Source organism: Neolamprologus brichardi, chromosome 17 (assembly GCF_056152115.1).
Source record: "Neolamprologus brichardi isolate AB-2024 chromosome 17, ASM5615211v1, whole genome shotgun sequence".
NCBI classification, from domain to species: Eukaryota; Metazoa; Chordata; class Actinopteri; order Cichliformes; family Cichlidae; genus Neolamprologus; species Neolamprologus brichardi.
In genome coordinates this window covers 29,549,640-29,568,950 of record NC_142120.1, presented here as the reverse complement: position 1 = coordinate 29,568,950, position 19,311 = coordinate 29,549,640, and the positions used below count along the sequence as shown (strand labels likewise).

General features: G+C 40.5%; 1 pseudogene; it reads right to left on the bottom strand.

The window, feature by feature from the left end:
• Positions 1 to 1,232: 1,232 nt before the first annotated feature.
• LOC148097976 (uncharacterized) lies at positions 1,233 to 4,162 on the bottom strand (annotated as a pseudogene).
• Between the last annotated feature and the right edge of the window lie 15,149 nt (positions 4,163 to 19,311).

Below are 19,311 nucleotides of genomic sequence, written 5' to 3'. Positions count from 1 at the left end.
ATTCTGTCCACATTTGATAACCTGCTTAGTGATGTGAAATCATCATCAATGTGTGTGGGCAAAACAGAAGCAACTTTCGATTTCTAACTACAAATCCATTCTCTCTTGTTTCTTTTTGTCTTTATCCCACTCTAAAAGTTGGATGTAACAGTGAGACCAAATTCACAACCCAATAGAAACAGATCCAGGTACATTTACTGCAATATTCAAACTGAATACAGGCTGCTGGCCATTGACATGTAGTATCCTTTTGACTTGAAGTCACCTGGAACTGTAGCTGTGCTGTAAACAAGTAATGAAGCATAGTTTGACCAGAATAAGAACTAGAATCTTTAACACACTAAGATAATAAAATACACAAGCTATTTGGCTGGTAACTGGCAATAAGCCAGAGGACTAATGGCCCAGAAGGCCCAAAGAAACTAGTAATGTCCAGACATCTAGCCTATATTACTTAATATTCATTAACCTATTTAAAAAGCACTTTTGCTCTGTTTCAGGTAAAGTGTAAATCTGCACCTCTGATTGTGTGATTACATTTTCTCTTTGTCTTTTTCTGCTGCAGCAGCCAAAGTCTGATTTATTAATGACAAACCAGTGGTAGAAGCATCATAACATCAAGAAAACTGGACAGTTAAAGGATTTTTCTTTTTACATAAAAAAGAAAAAAAATGTTTGATGATCTGAAATGTTTAACTGTGACAAACATACAAATAAATAGGACAACGCTTTTTCACACCATTGTCATATAAAAGACTTACTTCCTTCATTCTGTTCATTGACCCCATTGTGGACCACTAAAATTTTGTATACTATGTAGTATATACCTTATTTACTTTATTTATTAATTTTTGGGTTTGTTTTGTTTTTTTGCACTACATTAGACAACATCAAAATAGCGTTGTCAAAAATGACAACAGCGTTGGCATTTTTGTTATTTGTGTTTTGTAATCTTTATAAAAACCTAGAAAAAACCACCTCTTAATCTTTGGTATATGCCGAGGCGCTGTGGACATCCAAGTTTGTGATTGTGTAGATTTTTCAAATCAATACCATGGTTGCATCTACTGAAAATCTCTGTGAAGCTTAAATCTCAGTGACCTTGACTTCAAGGTCAGAGGTAAACTTTTCTGAAAATCGGAGGAGTTTCACATTTATAACACAGGTATGTCTACTAGGAGGCTGAAGAGTAGCACTATATATTTATAAACAATCAAAAACAACAATTTATTTCCAATTTGTATGGAATTTATTTCTGTAAACATGGTGTTTTAGGTCGGATTAAAGGACTGATGTGATGGTAAGGTGTCCGCTGCTCTGCTTTGAATATTGGTAGGCTTTTTTTTTTTTTAAATTTTCACAAGAATTTCTAGTTCCCCTAGAGTTTTGGCCACCCCAGCAATCAGAAGATTCCCTATGAGCAAGCATTTAGCGACAGTGGGAAGGAAAAACTCCCTTTAAAAAGGAAGAAACCTTCGACAGAACCAGGCTCAAGAAGGGACAGTCATCTGCTGCGACTGGTTGGGGTGGGGGGAGTGAAAATTAAAAAAAAAAAGCCAAAGTGATAATTATTGGAGCAGCTTAATTAATATTTCCAGTGTAATTTGCTGTTAATATCCTTTTCCAACCCCAGTTTGTGTTTTTATCACTTTTGTCCAGGGTGGAAGATGCAATGCTGGAGATTGACTCTGTATGGTTTTTCAATGTTGATACTTGGGAACCTGTTGGAGAGGCCAGGGTTGAAAAAGGGATGCCGTAGAACCTGAGAGGGTGTTATCCGCTGGTGTGCATCCAAGGCCAACATCTTTTTAATTAGGCTGACAAATAAGCGTTGGCCATCTTCTGGTCCTCGTCTAAACATCATTATTTGTTCGAGGTCATCCAGACGTTTAAGTTTTATGTATCTTGTCTCCAAAGATTCATATCCTGTCTCGTATTTAAATTGTTGGGCGGTCTTAAATGTCCAGCGTTGTTGGTTGTAGTTGTAGTTGTCTGTTGTGAAATAGTCTTCAGTGTACACGCCAGGATCGAGAACATGATCTGGTGGCTGACCCTGAGTCTCTATGATGAATTTCAAAACATCATAATATTTTTTTCCAGGGTAGAGTGGCACCCCTGTAACAAGCTCAACAGCCACCAGCCCCAGAGACCACATGTCACATGCTTCGTTATAAGGAAGGCCAAGCATAACCTCAGGTGCACTATAACCAACTGTCCCCACACGGTCACCAGGCATCACTGCAGACGCAGGACATGCGAGGCCAAAGTCTATAAGTCTGACTTTGACTGGACACTCATAGCGATTTACAACCATGATGTTTCCAGGTTTGAGGTCAGCGTGCACTATTCCCAAAGAACCCAGGTGGGACAGAGCATTAGTGAGTTGACCTAAAATTGGCCTGACTTCGCTTATGGGGAGACGCCGGTTATTCGGGTCCCGTATGTAGTCCCACATGCATTGATCTAGGAGTTCAAATTTCAGGCAAACCCGCTCTCTGTCAAGGAAAAAGCCGTTCCATTGAACAATGTTGGCGGCATCTGGATCCAACCTTCGCAGCTGCTCCAGGATGAAAATTTCCTTTTTTGCCTGTTGCAGAATATCAGGGCGGCTCTTGTTCACCTTAATAGCCACAGCTTGGTTGGTTTTGGTATCACGGCATTTGGCTACAATACCAAAGCCCCCTTCTCTGAGGAAAGCCTCTACCTTGTAGTGGTTTCCCAAAATGCTCCCTTCAACTATTTCAACCTCATCTGAGCTGAAGGATGGGCTGGCTGACGTGTGGACGAATACTTGCTGAGAAAATTCAACCGAGTTTTGAAAACTGCAGTTGATTTTCTCTGATCTCTTGCATTTCAAGTTTGAAGGGTGTTGAAAGACCACAGGGTTTTGTGGTCTTTCAGCACTCATGTCAATGCAAGGGGGACTCTTAGGGTTGAAAAAGGGATGCCGGAGAACCTCCGACGGTGTTATGCGCTGGTTTGCATCCAAGGCCAACATCTGTTTAATTAAGCTTACAAACAAACGTTGGCCATTTTCAGGTCCTCTTCTAAACATTATTACTTGTTCGAGGTCATCGAGACGCGTCAGTTTTATTTATCTTGTCTCCAGGGACTCATATCCTGTCTCGTACTGAAATTGTTGGTCAGTCTTAAATGTCCAGCGTTGTTGGTTGTCGTTGTCTTCAATGAAATAGTCTTCAGTGTACACGCCAGAGTCTAGAACATGATCTGGTGGCTGACCCTGAGTCTCTATGATGAATTTCAAAACATCATAGTCTTCATTTCCAGGGTAGAGTGGCACCCCTGTACCAAGCTCCACAGCTACCAGCCCCAGAGACCACATGTCACTTGCTTCATTGTAAGGAAGGCCAAGCATAACTTCAGGTGCACTATAACCAACCGTCCCCACACGGTCACCAGGCATCACTGCAGACGCAGGACATGCGAGGCCAAAGTCTATAAGTTTGACTTTGATGGGAGACTCATGGCGGTTTACAACCATGATGTTTCCAGGTTTGAGGTCAGCGTGCACTATTCCCACAGAACCCAGGTGGGACAGAGCATTAGTGAGCTGACCTAAAATTGGCCTGACTTCACTTATGGGGAGACCCTGGTTTTTCCGGTCCCCTATATAGTCCCACAGGCATTGATCAAGGAGTTCGAACTTTAAGCAAACCCGCTCTCCGTCGTGGAAAAAGCCGTTCCATTTAACAATGTTGGCGGCATCTGGATCCAACCTTCTCAGCTGCTCCAGGATGAAAATTTCCAGTTTTGCCTGTTGCAGAATATCAGGGCGGCTCTTGTTCACTTTAATAGCCACAGCTCGGTTGGTCATGGTATCACAACATTTGGCTACAATACCAAAGCCCCCTTCTCCAAGGAAAGCCTCTACCTTGTAGTGGTTTCCCAAAATGCTCCCTTTAACTATTCCAAGCTCATTTGAGCGGAAGGATGGGTTAGCTGACATGGTGAAATGTGTCGGCTTGGTCAGTGAATTGCTAAGTAACGCGAAATTCTCTCAAAACTCTCCAAAAGGGTTTGCTTACTGTCAGGTCAAGGTCCGTTGAGCAGCAAAGTTTAACAGAGCAAAGCTCCTATTTAAGGGTTTTTTCTCTCAGCAAGATGATGACATCACAAGGGATCAAAGGCATTCTACTTTGGATCAAAGGCATTCTACTTTGGGTCAATGCATTCTATTTTTTCAGTTGAAACACTGAAAAAAAATAATGTTTCAACAGGGCAGGCTGGCGCCCTGTGGGAGGCAGAGGTGATAGGGTAAGGATGCAGAGGATAAGAAAAGATCTTATCTGTCAGCTCATCAGCGAGCAGCCGCAGAATCACAGGTGCAGCTTGGCAGGGAATGGAGAGTGAAGACAAAATCAACAATGACTTATGGCAGGGGTGTCAAACTCAAATACACAGTGGGCCAAAATTCAAAACTGGAACAAAGTCGCGGGCTAACATTAATATTTATTGAAAAAAAAATCTTCCTCCAGATATAAGAATGAATCTTTTCTTATGGACTCAAATACGTTTTGCTGGAAAACTGAATATGGATCAAGCAAAGCTTAATACTAAACAATATATATATTAGCTGTATAATACCAGTAGGCCAGCTCTAATAGTAATTTGGTATGGCTTCGCGGGCCAAATGTAATTAGGCTGCGGGCCAAATTTGGCCCGCGGGCCAGAGTTTGACACCTATGCTCTAGTTGATGCCAAAACAAACATTTATCCTATAAAAGCTCCTTTATTTAAAAATTGCTTTTAAAATCACTGGTACCTTATATATGTGGTTTTACACAGTCCCTGTGAAACTACAAAAGCTGAAAAAATAAGATATGAAAATGTCCCATGTTGCCATGTCAAAACAAATCATTTTTCCAGAGTTTCCACATTAAAATCATCCTGTCCTGACTTCATTCAAAGAGATGCTGCAGGATGATAGAAACCTTTTTTATCGTGCCCCTGATTCAGATTAGGAAATGAATTAAAATATGCTGCCGTGCCCTCTCTTTGTTGGAGGTTGAACAATTTCTTTCAAGAGAAAGTATCAATCAACATATTGATTAGCACTAATTAGGAACAGTCCCACTGTGGTTAGCTCAGCAGGTGGAGTCTGCTATACGCATTTGTGCAGTCATGCATGTATGTGCCTCCGTTTGTGTGTGTGTGTGTTTGTCCATATACATTCTTCTGTATGTGTGTGTGTGTGTGTGTGTGTGTGTGTGTGTGTGTGTGTGTGTGTGTGTGTGTGTGTGTGTCTTTGTCTCGACTGTCACCCTGAAGGTTATCTCCGTGGTGGCAGCATCGTCAGGTGACAGTCGTATCCCATGATGCCAAGCGAGACGTCAAACTGTCTTTCCAACCAGGGTTCCCTTGACGACTAGAGAAACACACACACACACACACACACACACACACACACTATCACACAAAGACACATAGTGAACAGACACTAAATACACCCTTTTCTAGTGGTAGGTGAAAGGTGTGCGCGCGTGTGTGTGTGTAGCCGAAGGGCTGCTCAGACTTTGATAAGCTATCACATGTCCCAGGTGATGGTCTCTAACAGCACATCAGTCCAAAGGCACTGCCTGACAACCAAATCAACTGCACCCAGACCAGACATCCTAGCAACCCAAATCAAACAAACCAAACCCGACAATATACATCATACATACGTTTCCTTGAAACACACTAACAAAAAGGAGAGGCTTTTATTTGCGACTAGTTTCTCAAAAAGGGAAACAGGATCCCTGATAAGAAAGTATATTTTAGGAACCCGCAGGTGGTTCACCATGTTGGCCCAGAGAGCCACTGGAGGGCCTTAAAGCACAGTACGCCACTTTGAGGCCACGCTTTCAGCTCTGCGGTGTTACTACGGTGCAGTTTCTAAAGAACATTTCGAATCAGTCTTGCCAGACAGAGGGCGCAACAGTGGACGGATAAATAAACAAACCTCTAAAACAATTTAACATTTTATACATATCCTTAAAAATCCAAAAAAAATCTGTCATTGCAGCAACCCAACTAATCTGCATTTGTATCGTGAATGTGCATGTGTACTTTCAGTGCAGCAAATGCAGGCTACTTAATGTGCTTGTTGCCATTTTACTCTGACACTATAGTGGGCACTGTAGATTACTCTAGAGCAAGCTCAATTGAAGGCTACTGTAGAAGAAGAAAGCAGACAAAGCCAAGGCTAGCAGTTTGTTATTAAAAACTGTGCTGTGGATGTGTTTGCGCTGGCAGTGGTTTCTGTTCATTTTGTTGAGGCTGTTCCTTTGGTCTCCACAAATATGGAGGTAAATGCATAACTGTTGTCAAAGGGGGTATAAAAATAGTTGGGCTGTGTATGGTTATAGTACCATAGATCTAGATATTGGGAGGCTTGAGTTTGTTTTTGTGGAAACTCCCAGCAAAAATAATGGAAGCTTCCACGTGTGAAAGGTTTCTAATGGAGCAAATGTGCAGATCTGCATTGTATTGATAAAGAAAACATGTCCTGTAGTTACAGGAACTAATAGCTTTTATTTGCTGATCCGGTATCTGATGAAATAAAAAACATCCCGATCATTGCCTAAGCCCTATGAAACTACAGGAAACGTACAAACCACTAAATGCTTCCCCTTTTTAAACATAATACAGATAATAGATAGCCTCCATAAGGGAAATTATTGGGTTACAGCATCAGGATAAAGATTAACAATAGTATAGTCCACAATAAATAAACAACATAGTTAAAGTGCCACAGACGTATAACAAAGGCCTTATACTGTGAGAAATTTTTACATTTACAGCAGTGATGAAAAAATAACAAAGAAAATACAAAATAAAAATGAAGTTAGTTAAATAAGAGTACAAACTAAGACTGACATTGTGCAAAGTTGGTTGGCTGTTGAAACTCAACTAAAAGTTGTGTTATATTTTACAACCTGAATCTGCACTTGTCATAACAACATAGCATTACATAGTAAAATACACAGTAATGCAGGGGTTTAGATTGGCAGTTAAACTCTCAAAGTAGAGCTGAAATGAAAATTAAAGAATTAAATTGATTTTCACAAGTTTTGTAATTGCCTCCCAATGTAGCTGGCGTCCACACAAACGGGAAATCAAATGAACATTCAGTGTAGTTCAGGGTCTCTCTCATACACACACACACACACAGAGAGAGAGAGAGAGAGAGAGAAAGCGTGCCATGTACAATTACAGAATTACAGCATCTTGGAAATGAGACATGACAGAGTAAGGATGCTAGTAATGTAGAGAGCTGTTTTCTTTCACTCAGCTCTCTCTCTCTCTGACACTCACACGCACACACATACAGTGCCATCCCATAATGAAGTGTCTCCCGTGCGTGTGATGTCAGTGACACAGGTTCCATTACCTGACCTGTCACCACATTGCCGTGGTGACAGCCTGTCAGATACTGTTTGGTTGCTATGAGGAGAGGCACAGGAATCCACATGATTCAATAATACAACACTGATTGGTTTAGCTTTTGGGAAATGATGCCTATTCCCGAGCACGGCAGTATTTGAACTTTTATTCTTCTTATATTTCAGGCTATGAGAGCTGAATTTGAGTTTTTGATTATAAACTAACTTCAAAAGCACAGAGTATTTTATACAGTAGTTTACTGTTTTTTGTTTTTTATTCCTTGCGTTCATATGTATAGTGTACTTACTGTATCAGTACCATTATGGCTGAATACTGTAAGGAGATAAAGGAGATAAATGCCTCTGCTCACAGAAAGACACTGCACAATTGTATGTTTTTTAGACAGTTTTTTTCCATCAAGTAAGACTGCTGAGCAGAATTATATTGGCGCAGGTCTCACTACCTCATGCAGAACGTAAGAAGTATGCATTACAACTACAGCAATATTACTACAATTATAATACTAAAAAAATATATAATCATAATAATGTGTTCACAATATTGTCAGTACAAAGTTATAATAACACTGTGCAAGTATATGCAAGTATTAAAAAATTCAGTATGATTCATTGATGTTATTTGAATTCTTTTGCACTTACAATTTGTTGTTGTGAGTTTATGATTCACTTTCAATGATAAATGTAACATCCAAAAAGCTAGCAATGGAGAACCATGATTGAGGCTTGGCTTTCATCTTCATGATGGTTGATCAAGCACATTTCCATAACCATAAAGCACAAGGGTTAAAGGAATAATAACAAACCTGATATATTTTTATAGCTGAAGGGAAGGAAGGAAATTAAGGAAATTAATTCAGCGTGCAAGGACAAGAGCATGAGAAATGTTGTTGTTTTCAGATAAAACTACAGTTTAAAACAGTTTGAGGACATTACAGTAGAACATTTATTTCACAGTATAACTGCAACAACACAGCTGCCAGTATTGTTCTGTAAAGCACAGCTTACAATACTTTTACAGTAAGAAAAACAATTAAGATCAGAGTAGTTACACTGTTGAGTATGCTAGCAAATCTACCTGGCAGAACTTTACTGTTATTTAATGGAAAGCGGGTTTTTTTGAGAATGGCTAATCTGATGTGCTTCACGGGTGTGCTCTGTCCTTATGAATTGCTGAGATTATTGTGATAAGTGAGTAAAATTCTGGTAACAGTAAAATTATTTGTTTCTCAGAGGTCTAATGCAAAAATAATTTACAGAAAATGAATTTCCGATTTCACTTGGCTAAAGGTCACAACATGAAACGTGTAGCCTCTGAAAGAAAAAAAAACACACGCATGTGTATATATGTTAATATTTATGCTGCTCTGATAGGAAATGTGTAGTAAATACAGACACAACAAAGGGAACTGATCACACAGAGCTGCAGAGTATGAAGGGTAAATGAGCTTCAGATAAGTGAGGAGGAGGAGTTTTGGTTCCATTCAGTTGAGCTCTACAGTGGCTCTTGTGTGTTCTTCCCCACCGCAGGGAGAAAATAAGAATAATTGATTTCACTGTTTTCTTCTGGTGTCAGATCTGCTCCGTTTATCATCATCAAATCTATCTCTCTGTCCTTCTCCTTCGCTCCAACCCCTCTCTCTCTCTCTCCTTGTTTGTTCTGCTAATTAACTTTATTACCCTGATAGCTCCCCACTGCCTCTGACGAAAACAATTACCATCTCTTCCCCCTCCACCTCTTTCTCTCCTCTCCCTCATCATCCTTGCTCTTTCTCTTTTGGCAGAGAGCACTAATTAGTCCTGAGGCTTTGCTGCTGCTACACATCCTATGTGTCGTTCTACCTCTCTTAGAGGCTTTCAACATTACTATCTAACTATCAAGACTCTGTAAGATCTTCTGAGGTGAGAAAAAGTCAAGACCAAAGACAGTTTGTGGGATTAAAACAAACATGTTTTAGTAATATATCTCCGTTCTAATGCATTTTCCTCTGATTTAATGTATTTTTATATATATACATACATAAAAGAACATTAGAATTCGAATAGAATAGAACAGAATTCGACTTTATTGTTATTGCACATGTCACAAGGCAACGAAAACAAAGGCTTCCTGCATCGCAACTATTCCTGAGCCCCTTTTTTTCTTTTGTCTACTCCAGTCATAAAGGTGGGTGATGGCATTATTTCGATATATGTCAAAAAGGACTGTGCGCACCTTTTTGGGAGACAACAGAAACCAGCCTTTCAACAATACCGAAATTAAGGTTTGTTTCTTAAGGATAAGGCCAAGTTTTACAGCTTCCATTTACACCTGGCTGTGACCTTGTCACAATTCAAACCACAGTCTGAATGGTTCATGTCTTACATTATGGTGCTGTTATCTAAGACATACAGACGCAAACTGTTAACAGGTCTCAAAAAGGCCTGGATGTCATTTCTACTACATCTTTTAACACCTATTTAATGTAATCTTTGTAATCTTTTAGCTCCTATTTAGAATCCATATTTTTTTAAAAAAAACTTTTTGCATGTTGAAGGCATTTACACATTTTTCTATTAGGCTGTCCATTAAGCTAAATTTGCATGAAACTAAACTATGCTCTGCATCTCTCACTGTCTGTTACTCCCTCTCACGTCTGTGTCATGTCCTGGCAATCTGTCCCCCTCTCTCGTGCTCTCTCTCTCTCTCTCTCTAGTTGCAGACAGGATAGCATTACATTGTCAGTGGTAATTTAACTCTCATCTGTCTTCACTAATTATTGTCACATTCATCAGATTCATCAAGGCAAGAGGGGCTCTCATGGGGATTGCACCATTTGCCGTTAATACAGCATCAGCTGCTATTAGGTCCGGGAAACTGAGAGGTGAGTGTGTGTGTGTGTGTCACTAGAGGGACAGCGTGTATTCATCTCTAATTAGACCAAGCTGTGTGATTAATTATACAGTCCGCCTTTTTTACTCCAAGGCCTGAGGATGGTGTTGTTGATGGGAGGAGAAATAAATATAGAAGACGAAAAAGGGGGCGACAAAGATGGAGGGAGATCAGACGAGGAAAAGAGAGGGAAAAACAGATGGAGATGAAGAAGTGAGAGGTGGTGAGCAGAGGAAGGGATGCTAATATGAGGGGAGGGAAGAGTGGAAAGAAAGAGAGGAAAAGACAGTTAGCAAAATCCAGAGGGAGAGAGAAGAAGCGAGAGATTGGAGCAGAGAGGTGAAGTGTTTTGTCATGTGCTCTCAGCGTAATTCCCACCTGACAAAAAGGCCTTGAATCAGGGGGGAAATTGCAACTTGTCACCCAGCAAATAAACTGCCCTGATAACTGATTAATAACGCACACCTGGGACAGCTGCACACACACACACACACACACACACACACACACATACACACACAGACATACACACACTCTCACACGCAGATGTAGGCACATGCTGAGACACACTTGTAAACAGAGAAAGAGCCAACACATCATCAATGTGTATGCAAGTACTCGCACATGCTGATGACTGCACTTACCCTCTGCATGCACACACACACACACACACACACAATTATATGCATTCAGATTGTGAATTTGGAGCCAAACTCCAAAAAGAACCCCACAAATTTCAGAAAAGCAACTTCCATGTTAGAAAAGAATTTTAAGTTTCATCAATCAGAACAAGAGAAACATTTTTATGCCTTTTTAAAAAATGTTTACCCATTATGTGAACAGCACAGGTACACACCCTGGTTCATTAGTTAAACTGAACTATTATGATAATAATTACTATTATGTTATTTATGTCATACATGACAAACATGTCAGAACTTATCATAACTGCTAAATTCCATATGAGACCTCGGACTCCAACATCGTCCTTGCGTGCACCTTTCAGCTCTACTTGATGATGACTCTCGTCACTGACTTTGGCCAAAACTGTATAATAACACTGAATTACTTTAAATGTGCAGCCAGTTGTTTTTGAGTTCATTTAACAGAAATAGAGAACATTTTGCTCATTAATATATATTGACTCATATGTAACTGTCGTCCAAACCTATGCTTACTTTGAATTAATCAATCGAAAATGCAGGGAATCAGGTGCTAGTTTGTGGAAGCCACCATGTTGCCACGCCATTTTGAATACAGTGGCAGACAGACACATATGCAGTACTTTTAATTTAAAGGATACAAATAGTTCTTTCAGCATATTCATTACATTTCCACATTATCGTCTTCCTCCTCACCTCAAACCTCTCCTGAACTAAACCATGTTTATGAACAACTAAATGCTCACAAACATGGTTATTTATTCCCAAATGCACTTACTTACTGTCAGCAGATTAGATGTCAGCTGTTTGGACAACAAGCCAGTTAAATAACAACAATAGCTGGTTATAAGCTAACGTTATAACAGGTAATATTAGGTCTGTGTGTCCTGAAAATGCTCCGATAAACTTTGATAACGTTCTCACATACTATGGGCGAGTTTATTTGCCAAGTGTCCCAGTTCAGCAAACTGAGATTTGCTTTAAAGAAAGTTTCACTGACAGGGTTGCTGGAGCCTATCCCAGCTGTCACAGGGTGAGAAGTGGGGTACCCACTGGGTAGGTTGCCAGACTCTCATGGGGCTAACACAGAAAGCCAACTAGCATAACAAAAACACAGTCACATTCACACCTGCATCAAATTTGGTAGAATTATCGGTGACTCTAATGTTGAGTGTTGTCAGGACACTAACTCCAGTTTTGTGGGTGAAAGTCTGTGTTTGAGTTTTTCCTTTGGGATCAATAAAGTCTTCCTGATTCAGATTTCATCCACTACAACCTCATCTTAATGTGGACTATCCTCTCTGCACTTCTTCTTCTACTACTGGATAAGACACGCTACAGAATCACACAATGGCCAAAATTGTTATGTAGCAGGAATAATGGAGTGGTGTTGGCAAACCTGAAAACATCTATGTCTATCTTTAAAGTGTCTGCATGGAGCTGAAATTTTAAGGTCACTTGACCTTTGCACTAATGTTAAAAAGAAAAGGCCACAGATCATTTTATATGATGTGTCTGTAAGGGAAGGCATAGACGATGTAATATAGCACCACCTGAGCAAGAATAAGAAAAATCTGACCACCCACTCCCCAGAGACAAAGACAACAACAATGGAAGAGAGAGAATTCAATTACAGACAGATAAAGGATCAGCTCTGTTCCTTCTTTTTCCTGAGATCACACACACACACACACACACACACGCACATGTGTCAGTCAATATTGGCACACATTGACCCACCCAGGAAAAGCCATTTAGAGTGACATCTACTCTCAGTGTCTATTATACCCTTACACCTTTCTCTCTGTCCTCATAGCCCGGATGTGTTTCTAAATGCTTGCAGGTTCCTGGCCTGTGATCTCCACTGTGATTGGACAACAACAGCGAGACCAAAACGAGGCCAGGCCAGGTCATGCTCAGTGCCCCCATACTCTCACACTCCCTTCAGCACGCGCACACACACACACACACAAACACTGCAAAGCCATCTCCTCCAAACAAAACCTCTTCATCTATAGCACAAAGGAGGCTCTCCCAAAAGCCTATCATTTTCACTGGCACTGGGTCGAACGGTGACGGAGCGAGGGAGGAGGAGGAGGAGGAGGGATGAAGGACGGGAGGAAGGGGACAGTGTCGGAAATTGGATCAGAGCCGAGTGTTGTCATTTTATCTGCAGAGCCTGATGCCCAAAAGGTCATCTGACATAATGGCTGATGAATTAAAAAAAAAACGTGCTGAGCAGGATTTTCATTTGCAATTTTCAATTTATCCAGACGGAGCCTCTCGCCCCCCTGATAACCGTCTCCAGCCTGTCAGCGCTATCGCACTGCCTGTCACAAACATCAAGCAGCTGTAGAGACCAGAGAGCGACTTAGACAGAGATGGAGATAGAGAAAGGGAGACAGGCCAAAGGACAGACAAGTGGTGAGGAGACAGATACAGCTAATCCCAAATAAAGGAAGAAAAACAACAAATGGATTACCATTAAGTAGTAATATAAAAGAGAGAGAGAGAGAGTGGCAGGCGTGGAAGAGGTCAAGGAATCAGAAACATGAAGTCTGTTTCACCACCTGATCTGCAGCTGTCAAGCACTCATCAGCCCTACTTCCCCTTATTTAACCCTTAAGAGCCCAGACCTATTTCTACTTTCATGAAAATTACGGGGGTCTTATATCAAATGAATCATATATAACCAAGTCTCTAAGTGTAAAGAGGCAGTGACACCAGTGTCACTGTGGGTCCTTAAGGGTTAAGCAGCATCATTTTAAAAACGATTTTTCACATTTATTGTTTCACAGCGTTGATTTTCGGCGCCTGACTGGAGAGTCAGACTTTCATGATTGGCAAAGAGCCACAAGGGTCACAAGGGTCAAGTGAAGGTTCAGACCTCATGGTTTGTTGGATTTGGCGCTCCAGCATCAAATGAAGCACTGTGGGGTGACAGCAGGGAGAAAGTCATCATAATGATACGTATAAAACATGTTCGACTGAGGCAGAGGAGTGTTGATGACACACGTCTGAGCAGCTTTTGGAGTTTTTTTCTTTCTCATCACCAACCGGTCACGGCAGATGGCCCCGCCCCTCCCTGAGCCTGGTTGTGCTGGAGGCGTCTTCCTGTTAAAAGGGAGTTTTCCTTCCCACTGTTGCCAAGTGTTTTCTTAGACGGGGTTGTCTTATTATTATATTTGGGGGTTTATCTCTGTGTTATTGTAGAGTATTTTTCTTACAATATCAAGTACCTTGACGCATGGTTGTTGTGATTAGGTACAATATGAATCAAACTGAATTGAACTGAATGTTTTTACTGAATTTGATTTCATTGAAAGATATTCCTCTTGTCACACTGACCTTTAAGTTGTGTTTTTAAATATTTCATTTTGTAGCCTTTGTTAGATCACAGTATCAATCAGCCTTAATAAAAAGGAGAAAATCACTACTTATTAGTCTTTAAATTGCTCACAGTGGTCTTCACTTTGAATAATCTTGAATGGTAACAAGTGAACATTCGAGCTGCCAAACTGAGCAGAACCTCTGTTGTTGTCTTAAGGATTGGTTATGATGTCAACTTTCATGTATGTAGATTAAATATTGTGTTGTGTATGTATTAATGAGTTTGTATGGCTTAGTTTGTTTGTCTGTTTGTTTTTTCCAAATGGTTGTGTTGACCAAATGGTCGCCCAAGGGTTGAGGGTGACGCAAGCTGGGCGACCTTTTTCAATCGCCTGGCAACTGAACAGATCATTTCTCAGAAGGCAAACTGTCTCCAAGCTATCACGGTTTAACTCAGACTGGCTGCAATCACTTGCAGACAGATTGAAGAAAGCTTGTAAATAACTGCCCTCTCAAATCTAAATGGTAGCATGTTGCAGTCAGTCTGAGTTAGTTTGTGCTGATGAGATTAAGTGGTTGCCAAGTTGTAGCATTCTGTTTTTATTGCTGCATAAAAGAAGAATTGCAGACTGCTTGTGATATTTTGCTAACGTTTGTGCAAAATGACACAAGACACAAAATCTGTGAGCTTCTGGCTGAAATTGAATTTGGCAAAGTTTGCAATTTTCATCAATTTGTCTCAGTTAAGGGACATATTATCTGTAGATTATAGTATATAAGTAGACTGCTTGTAAATGCAGGATTGACCCCGTTTATTCACAAACTGAGAGCAGGCTGAATCTGTTTTATGGCCGTCTTGACACACCAAAGTTCCTCTCAAGATAGCAAGTGCCTGCAAGTGGTCACAGGGTCCCTGTCTGTGAAGCAACCAGTTCAAACGCAACAAGAGTGCAAGTTCAGTGTGCATGGTCACATTTTTTTTTTGTTTTTTGGTTGTACCACGCTCTCTAGTCACTGTTTTCCTTAGTGTGCACTTAGCATTAACAAACATTGATCACAAGACCATTACAGCCAACTTTGAACCTCTTTGAGTGTGTATAGTTGTTGACACATTCACACAGGTCATCTATCATAATGAACAGCCCAGAGTCACACAGTACCCACATGTGGCTCATTTAAGCTGCAGGAGAGCTTGCTCAGTATCTTGCAAAAACTGATTTTCTGTATGTTTGTTGTGAACAAGTCATGTCTGATGATGTAAAATGACAAGATGCCACAAAAGCTATAAGATTGGGATCTTCAGTATCTTTGAATCATTGGTGGATATGACCAGATATGAACAGGATATTCTGTTTTCACTGACAAGCGTTTGGTTGAAACATTACAGCACTGAGAAATTGGCAGCTGAGACAAAGTCAAGGGTAGCAACTCGTAGCTGGACATCTTCTACTTTAAAGCTGAAGTATTGGTTTTGTCTATCGATGATTTGTCACATAAAAAAAATCTACGGAGTACTGACCATGATCAGCAAAGACTCTGTAAGTCTCTTCATTCACGGCAAAACCGTGGCTCATCAGTGGGGTTGCTGTGGAGAGAACCAGGGCCCAGAGCCAAGGTTTCCAGAGCAAACAGCCTCATATAGCTGCTCCCCATCACTGCCTATTCATCCCTCTGCATCCCACCTGACAGAGAGAGTGAGAGAGAGAGAGAAGCACAGACCAGGCACAGAGGCACAGAGAGGCACTTGGCAGTGAATCCAGGCCTTGCTGGGTTCGGTTGAACAGCTGTGTCTAATAAAGTGTCTCGCCTCAAAGAAAAACGGGGGGGAAAACGGAGTACTTCACAACAATCCAACGCTAAGAGAAAGGCAGCAGAGGAGGAAGAGGGGGATGGATGATGAAGAGATTTTGATAAAAGCTTAAATGACAGGGGGGCAATTTCTTCTAACAGGGAGGATAAGGTACAATGAGTCCACTGATTGGTGGATACTCAGGTTTAAGAGCAGACTGTTTGATTTGAAGAGGATCCGCCTGTGCCTGTTTAGATCGATAGCACATTGAAAGTCCTTCCAAACTGCATCTGTCCCTCATGCGCCGTGTACCGAGACTGTAGCATTTGTCGCAGAAAGCAGTGTGCTGCTGAAGGTGGATCATTTTAAGCCACAGATCAACGCAATGAAGAAATCTACATGCTGTAAAAAAAGGTTCTTAATCTGCTGTGTGAAATGCAGATCCATACAAACATGTGCGTTTGTATTCTGTATTCACCTTTTAATGCAGAAGTATGCTGGTGGTGGGCCCTGTATCTCAGAAGGTCATACTGACATGGATAAAGACAACAAAGGATGCCATTATAATGAACATATTAATAACATTAAACATAAAAATCATCTCAATGTAAAAAAAAAAGTAATATTGCCTAAAGCCAGTACTGGACTGAGAAAAGAGGCATTTAAATATAGAAATCTTTCTGTGTGGAATAGCTGCAAAATCAACCTGCTCTCTTTGGAAACTGGAACCTGCTAAATAAATTCAAGGTAATTATTAATGGTTTGTATGTTACTTCGTTCTATATACAAAAAAAGTCCCCACCTGACCCCTTCAGAACAAGCATATCTTTTTATCTATGATAGAAAGTATGGACAAAAAGGCTTATAGTTAGAAACTATGATTCTTACAAGTGTGGTTTGTATCATCAGCCTATAGGAAGTACTGTATAAAGACATAAAATATGTTACCTCTGACCTCTCATTCAATAGATTGATCTGAAGGTATAATAATTCTATATCTCGAGCTATTTAAAATGTTTCTTACGGCTATAGCTTGTATTGTAACATATTGGCATATAGCGAATGTTATATAGGGATTCTAAATATCACCTTACTTTGGATGTTCGAAATCTTCTTCAAGGTCAAAGGTCAAACCTTCGCGAAATGTCTCTTATCTTTAAAACTGCTTTAAACTGCTGCCTTTGCCTTTGTTTGTATTGGCCACATGTAGGACATGATGCTGGTGTTCGGGGATCCTAAATATCACATTGTGGTTTGCATCTATGTCACATATGACCTCTGACCTCACTTTTACATTTCGCATCTGCCTTTCTTTTACGTTGACCCCAAAATGCATTATATTGTTACAATAAGCTGCCTAATAAGTTACAAATATACTGGGATATAACATTATATAATATGATCAGGATATTCATGTCGAGTTATTTACAAATCAATACCTTCTTATAGTCATTAGATTTACAATTCTTTAATCATGGGTCACATGATGTTTATGGGTTTGTTTTCCGTTCAGGATGTTGCAGGGTGAGTTTACATGGATGGATGGGTCTGTCCCTCTTGTACAACATTGTAAATATCTTGTAAATAGGCGCACTTGATTCTTTTCTACTCTTTTTATTTCTATTTCAAACAGCCAGTACAATTAATGCCTTCTGCCCCAATGCACAAGTCAAGAACACTGAATCTAGGAACTGAATCTAGATTATTTCTATTCATCAATAGAAATAAATGGGCTGAGTTATATATTTCAGTTAAAGACTTTCCCTTTAAGACCCTGTGCACTGCTGGCCTTGTCATAACATCCCATTCTGAAATCATTTAGGCTTTTAACAGCCCTTTCAGACCCTCCTGAAAGGCTACCATACCTTTATATATTTCCCCACAAATCAAACTTTGCCCAAATTTACCAAAAAACCCCCAAAAAAACACAACAACAACAACTTTAAAACAAACTGGACGATTACTTGCTTGCTGTTCAACTCCCGGTCAAAGCATGCATGTTATATGTGTCCATTCCTGAAAAAATCTCTACACAAAGCACATACTAAAATCAAGCACACCTTAGCAAACATGTTTTACGATTACAGGTGGAGAAACCCAGAACAAAGTATGAAAAACACTCTTTCATTTTAAGGCAGACTGAGGGGTGGGGGGCATCTAGAGGAGAACAGCAGCACCATGGCCTTGAGAAAATGGATCCTCGCTTCCCAACACCTTTGTTTGTCTCAGAGTGCCACAAGAGAGCCCTGCATGTGTACATGTGTATGCGTGTGTGTGTGTGTGTGGTTGGGGGGAGAGTACGTGGGGAGTGGGGGGATGCTGGGCTGTGTGACAGAGTCTCTCTCTGCATTAATTGCTTAAATTGAAGCGCTGCCACGTCTCTCTGAGAGACGCTTTGATATGATAATGGCAGCCTTCTCAGCACAGGAGAGGCCTGCTTTGTGTGTGCGTGTGTGTATGCGTGCGTGTTTGTGTGTACGTGTGCGGATGGTAATTTAGTGGCATGCACCTGCCAGCACGCCACTGTCTCCTGTCGCCATCAACACAGCCAAGGAGACAGGCAGAGTCAGACAAACAGATTCAGGGAGAGGGAAGGCACAGCCATGTTGATCGGGTTTGGGAAAAGATGGTGAGCGGGATGAAAACTGAGGGGTTGAAAATGACAGCGCTGCGTGCTGCCTACAGATGGTCGACAAACGAAAGGAAAACCTTTTAGAAAAACGATGCTCCCTCCATCCCTCTGGTAAAGTTCCCGAAACTTGTAGGATCTTTAAAAATGTCACTGATGCTCGCTTGTCCTCCATAACAACTACTACTTTGATCATTTTATTACTAATTTTATTATTAATCTTCAAATCTAACACTTCTTGATGTGTCTGGTTTTAAACACAAGACACATTTTTGTTAATCTTATTTAGTTTAGTTAATAAATAAATGTGATGTTTATGGTTGTAGGAAATCGTATTACTAAGATACAAAGTGATACTAGCTTGTCTGGATCAAAAAACAATCAGCTACCAGTTGCAATGATCCTTGACCAGATTTCTAAAGTAATAGACAGTAAAGTCAGTTCTAATATTTTAAGAATTAACATTTAAAATTTTTCTTGTAACAAGCAGTGAACTGTGTGTATTCTTTGTGTTTTTATCTGATTTAATTTCCTGTAATTCCACTTCGATGTGTCATTCCCACAGTTAATGATCCAGTCCTACCCAAACTAGTTAAAGTCAACCTTGTTCATCATGCGTCATGGTC